This window comes from Pieris napi, chromosome 9, assembly GCF_905475465.1.
Source record: "Pieris napi chromosome 9, ilPieNapi1.2, whole genome shotgun sequence".
NCBI lineage: Eukaryota > Metazoa > Arthropoda > Insecta > Lepidoptera > Pieridae > Pieris > Pieris napi.
In genome coordinates, this window is record NC_062242.1 from 8,803,421 (window position 1) to 8,810,331 (window position 6,911).

A 6,911-nucleotide genomic window follows, 5' to 3' on the forward strand; every position below is an offset into this window, starting at 1 on the left:
ATGTTTTGGATCTAATTTTTTTATATTGTTAATATGAGATAAATAAATCTAAGTTATTTTCCAAGTGCGAGTGGACGGGTTATCATTTTTATTTTCGAAACTAGAAAATACAAAGAAGTGTCCGTCTGTTATTTTTTTATTGTTAATAACCAATTATCATATATATTGTATACTAGCGGACCCGACAGATGTTGTCCTGTCTTAACTATGAATATTGATTTCAAATTGGTATAATTAATTAGAAAATATTTCAGAAACAAAGTGTTTATTATTCTAATGTTATACGACATTCTTTATTTGTTTTTCTGGCTCGCATATTATTAGGTATATTATCAATATAATAACTCCGATCGAAGCATTTATTTTAAACGATATTAATTTTTCTTACATCCACTTTGACGATATTTGCAGCACGCATTCTGTCAATGTTATGTCAAACGCCATAAGGTTACATCAAAAAGTTCGAATTGTATGGTGGTAATTTAAGAATACTTACTTAAATTTTCTAATTTTCCGCGCAATTTTTTTCTTTTATAAGAACCTTCTCCTGACAATTACAAACACAACAAAAAAAAATCAGACAAATCGGTCAAGCCGTTTTCATGTTATGTCGTGACTCGTGACAACGGAAAACGGGTTTCATTTTTATATATATAGATATATAAAGTGACAGATATAGACTAGGTACTCTAGACATATGATATGTTATAAATACGACAACTATAAACTTTGATTAGTAATCCATCGACTAAATTATCTAGTAATTCAATCAATCTAACGCTTAGGTCCTGTATTAGTATTTCTATTTACATTTTATTCGACATTAAAGAACTGAAGGTGATTAGTATTGTCTTTTATTGACATAATTTTTACACATAACTTCAATCCGGTAAAAATGTGTTTTTTGAAGGCGATATTCAATTCAGTGTGTGTTTTTTGTCACCGTATTTGTTATAGCCGTCCACACGCTGATAATTAATCTAAGAACGGGTTCATTTATTAGGTGAGATTTGTCACGCTACAGATAAATGGATAGTTCGCCGACCGTACATGATTCTATTTGCATGAATCGAAGATGACTTAGTGACAATTTCTGTCACACGTTAAGTCCCCTTCTGTCAAAAGCACTGAAAACCATAAAAGTGTGTGTTGTGAATGTAAAGACAAAATCATAAATTGGATCACCGGCTACAGATTAATAAATAAATTCAATAATTTGACGTCTATGAAGTAATTAAAGTGCTATCAAGAGTTATTATTATTTTTTGTAAAAATCAAGAATAAAATCGATCAGCTTTAAGACATAAGCATTTTAAAATAGCAACACTAATTTTTAAAGCTCTTAAAATACATATTACATCTAAAAGATCACATTACACCGCGATGAGATTTATCTTCAATATCAGTTTTACAGATTCATGATCTACATAATAAGCCCGATACAAAGTAATTCTTCCGTGACTTACAACTCCTTCTCTATCTTCCTTTAAGTCTTTACTGTAGAAGCGTTACCTGTCCACATCGTATCTCTAACTTTCTTACAAACTGAACTAACTGAAATTATCGGGATTCATGTGCGTTTTTTCCTTGTTTACATATGATATAATTGCTTTGTTTTGTTAATTGTTTAATTAATTATATATCTTATGTCATTTAACTTACATTGGGTTACCTGGCAGATATCGCTCGAAAGCGATAAGGCTGCCGTTGCCCTCCTTATTATTTAATCTTGCAACTAAGTGTAAATAAATAAATAAGGAAATATTTCTTCATTTAAGTTTTTTTTTTCGTTGTAATTGTGCCCAAATATTTGCTTTAGAAAAGCCGACAATGCACCAACCGATTACTTAACATAAGTGTATCATTTATTCCCACCTTATAGAACTTGGGACTAGCTTTAAAATGAATGGTAAAATTTATAGTACGTTATTTTTTACTTACGGAAGTGCCCAAAATATCTCGTTATGAATAAACAAATTAAATCATTATAGGCTTAGACATCGTATGGAACGTGTTATTAATAATAAATATACAGTAGCTCTCCAGTCTGCTGCTAAAAGTGTTAATCTTTATCTGGTCCTTGAAGACTAGTTTTTCTATATGTTTACGTGCGAATTTGTAGCAAAAACTTGTCTTCAATATTTTTTATACTACAAAATCTTTTCATATATTTAGTGCCTTTTTAAATACTAAAAGGTTTTCGAAACTAGGAAACGTAAAACAGATATTATTCAAACTTTTTATCCGTTATAATAGTGATTTATAATCAAGGTTTTTGCATATTAATTTCTTTTAAATCATTACGCCTACAAGTCCTCGGTTGAGATCGACTGACAAAGAATTACTTTCAGTTTGAGGAATTGTCCTGTTCTAAGAAATTACCATATCCTGGTAGAAACCCTATTTGAGTTTTACTTGAAGGTCATGATTGGCTTCGTTTTGTTTATAAGTTATACAGATTTTTGATCTTTTTTCCAATTATCTTTAATATCAAGGTCGTAAGCAATAACTAAATTAAATTTTATATTCTGTAAAATTTAATCTTTCAGGTCATTGTCGCCAGAGATTAAACATTGTATTCGTAACATCGATAAAATACGTCAATTGTCTTTCAAAAATCGAATGTATTTGAAAAAGGTTTTATAACTTAATAAGTTTCAACTAATTGGCTACACAAATGTTGGACAAATTTCGCTCCTGGCGAAGATTATGCGTGCATGTACTTTTTGTAGAAAAAAAAAAATATTTTTCGGGAACTATAATCTAGGATCCCATCCTTATAAAAAACGTACAATTGAATTGAAAGGCGTGTTCGCGAAAGGTATATAAAGTGACATTGAAATAAAATCTTGACCGAGATCTTTTGATTACTGGTTACATAACGTTATGCTTTGGGGCGAGAGAGGTCATTATTATTGACTGATAACACGCTCTAGTTTACATCATAATCGGTTTAGCTGTTTACAGGGTGGAACCAAGATGCGAATATTTTTTTGCTAGAGGTCAAATATTTAAATTTTACGTGTTTCTATGAGAAACATTTTTTTTTTTTAAATTCAAATAATATTCAAACAGGTATCTTAGGTGATGTACGTAATGCTGATAAATTGTAGATCTGTTGGACGCTTCTTCTTCTTTCTTTGAGAACTCAAACGGATTTCCAATCGAACTTACTTTACCCAGCTGAGCTTTATAGTTCACAAGTGAATTCGATATTTCATATTTACATAGTAATGGAACAGCCTTGCTATTCTGTAACTCACTTTTCGAACTCACACAGCGGTTTTCGCATCGGCGGTCGCTCTCAAATCAGTCGTGAAGCAGTCATTTTACGATTTGGCATTCTGAAAAGGTGGGAGCTTGTAGTTTATTGTTTATCAGAATGCCAAATCATAAAATGACTGCTTCACGACTGATTTGAGAGCGTCCGCCGCTGCGACAACCGCTGTGAGAGTTCGAAAAGTGAGTTACAGAATAGCAAGGCTGATCTTCTCCTAATCTTACGATAAGTCAAGTAGAGCTGCAATATGTAGAACATTTTCTTAACATAGACAACTTTTTCGAGTCTGCCCTGCTTCAGTGACGACTCTCCACGCTTACTTGAGCAAAGCTTGGTGGTTTTAGGGGGACGGAAATCCGCGTGTACTGTTTCTTATTAACGGTGTACTCCTAAATCTTAAAAGGTTTTTTTTTTCTATTACGAGGTGTGTTATAGCCTCGAAGTCAATAACTGGCGATAATACCGCTTCTAACAAATATTTAGGTACCTATTTGTTAGTTTTTTAATTGCTTTCCAGGCACCAACGGTTTGGTTGTCTATAAAAATTTAAAATAATTTCTACCGTTAGCCCAACAATAGTTGGTCATATTTACACAAGTATGATAAGAACAATCAAATTTGGATTAAAAATGCAATAAAAAATCACGTTTACATCCGTTACTTAAGTTATGTAAATGACACCTGGCTATGGACCAGTAAAAATAAATATCACTTTATCAAATTTATTCGCTGCATTTATTACGATAATTACAAATCATTGATAAAATATCATTCCTCCAACAGGTCTTAAAAGCTGGACAACAAAAGTAATATTTTAATAAATTTAGTTTAAATTTAAACAATATACAAGTTAATGCCTACGACTTTGGATAACTAGAAAAAATATTTTAAACATCATATTATATCTAGAGGACCGAGATTATACAATCTTAATAGATTTTCCAAGTGTACAATGAAAAACTTGAAACTTGCAGCTACACTAAAGGTCAGTACTCACATACGGTATTACTCGATCGAGCTAAACTGTAGAGTAAAACCCATGGCATGGGCTTTCGTCCACACATTGAGCATTGATCTATCGAGTGAGGCGCGCCGTTCAGTATTCACCGAACCGTTCGAGCCAAAGGATGTCTGACGTCTGTGCAACAAAGGAGACGGTGGCTGTATTTAGCAAGTCTCACAGTACTTTATAAGAAAATGAAAAGAAAAAACGTTAATCACAGCTAGTAATTTATCATAACATTCATTTCTCTTATTTTTGTGGGAGCAATCTTTGGACTTGACATTCCATAAACACTCATACTGTCTATATGTGTTAATAAAGTCTTCTATAGTGCTTTTGGAATAAACTCGCAAATCCATTTCTCTTAAAAACATGTGTTTCAATCACGATAAACAATACCAGACTGACGCTCGCCTCGCGCCACTCGCAGTCACGTACACACGTTCGAGTCAAGATTGACGGCTCGCTTCGAGTAGTTTCGAAGGAAATTACTTTCATTTAATTCCATAGAGCCGGCTCGGTGCGAGCCTTTGAGCTGTGAGTTTTGCGGTCCACACGTTGATTTTTACTCGACTTCGAGTAAAACTATCGAGTAATACCGTATGTGAGTACTGACCTTAAGAGAATTATACAAAATATATGAAGTATCACATTTTGCTTTATTACCCAGAACTTACTCGCAGCAACGTAAAGAACTCGCAGATAACTTGATAAAATATATTATTAATATAGTAATTAGCTGGAACGTGTATTAAATTAATCTATCTGAAACTATAATGATTATTTATTGCAACAAAAGCAAAGAAAACACAGCATCGCACATTCATCTGCAATGACCAACTCTATATTCTCGAGGACTAACATGGCGAACCTTTCTATCTATAATATCTATATATTGCTACCATACTATTTATTCGAGCTATTGATAGTCAATATTTCATAATACGATATCGTCACATAATGAAGTCGATTTTGGTTTCGCTGTATATATTACTAAAATAAAGGACAGACACAGTAGTAATTTTGCAGTGGATTGGACGTCTAAAATACTAATAATGAAGTCACCTGGATATTTAAATAAAAAAATATTTTATTAAGATGATAATGGTTATTATAGTAGACACATTATATCGACCGCAGGCCTTTTAGGATAATTTTGCAAAATGTTCTAGTGTTGAATTAATTTTCTATATAAAAAACCAGCTAAAAGGTATATTATATTTATGTGCAAATTATAAAAAGATATCCGAAAAAAATAATTTACATTAAAAAATACACGTGGAATAAAACTAGGTCATATAGTATATACGTACATATATATACATATAATATATTATATATAAGGTTATTTGAAGTTAGGATAGTATTTTTATTAAATATATTAAATTACAATATTAAGAATTTTTATGGCATCAAGCAATTCAAGAATTGATAAAATTGCATACTTATATTGCCAGAGGGCTCGCAAGTGCGTTGTCGGTCTTTACTGGGTACTGTAATTGCAAGCTAGATTTAATAATTATTTTTAATTCGCCATACATAAATCACTAACTATACATTGAGAAAAAAGTGATTTAACAAAATATGGAAAAAGAAAACTAAATATAAAGTTCAACATTTTGCCTAATTAAGTAATTTTAATCAACGCATAAAATGAAAAAGGGATTCGAATTCTAATAAATTTTGTTTGACATAATGCTAATGAGGTTGGTACTAAAACATTCCAAATAGCTATGAAAGGGGCAACATTACAAAATATTGAGCAATACATTGTTGCGTAATATTTATCTGTTTATTAATAAAACTATTGCTCTTAATACTACTTACTGCTTCCGCCATAATTATTTAAAAACAAAGATATGAAAATTATCTATGTTTTTTTTCAATTAAAGGTTATTAGGATGCTCAATTGATATGCTTAGTTGAGATGCTTATAGAAAATACTTTTTATTTTATGTTATAAGACAGCGATTCAAATGTAATGTATATCTTTAAATATATAAATTACGCGTCACGTTGTTTGTCCGCTATGGACTCCTTAACTACTGAACCCATTTCAATCAAATTTGCACACCGTGTGCAGTTTGATGTAACTTAAAAGATAGGATAGCTTACATCTCAATTTATATCCGCAATATTATTTTATTGCAAAATATTTTTTTATTATTTGATAGTCACAATTCTAACAGATGGCGCTGTGTTAAAAAGTACCAACGTTTCAAATAAGCTACAATTTAATGGCATAACCACCAAAAAAGCACGGTGGTCCCCGTGACTGGTGTTCTCCTACCGTTTCGCTTGAATAGGTTACTACTATGTAATATAACTAAAACCCTAGCGTCAGCAACGCTTGGCCGGTCTGCTAGTATACTATAAAAGTTAGCTAAATACATTACATACAGGACTGTTGTCTATCGTGTTCTATATTAATATTTCGAACACAGACGAGACACGTTACAGCTCTTTACATGCAATATTATAGATCAACAATAATTTGTTATTACGTACTAGTGTACAAATGTCATAGATGGTATATAGAAAAAATCTTTTCGACCACATATAAACGTAAAGCTCTTAAATTTATTATTAGCCGATCACGTAAGGAAAGAATAAGAGTGGCTCTTAAAA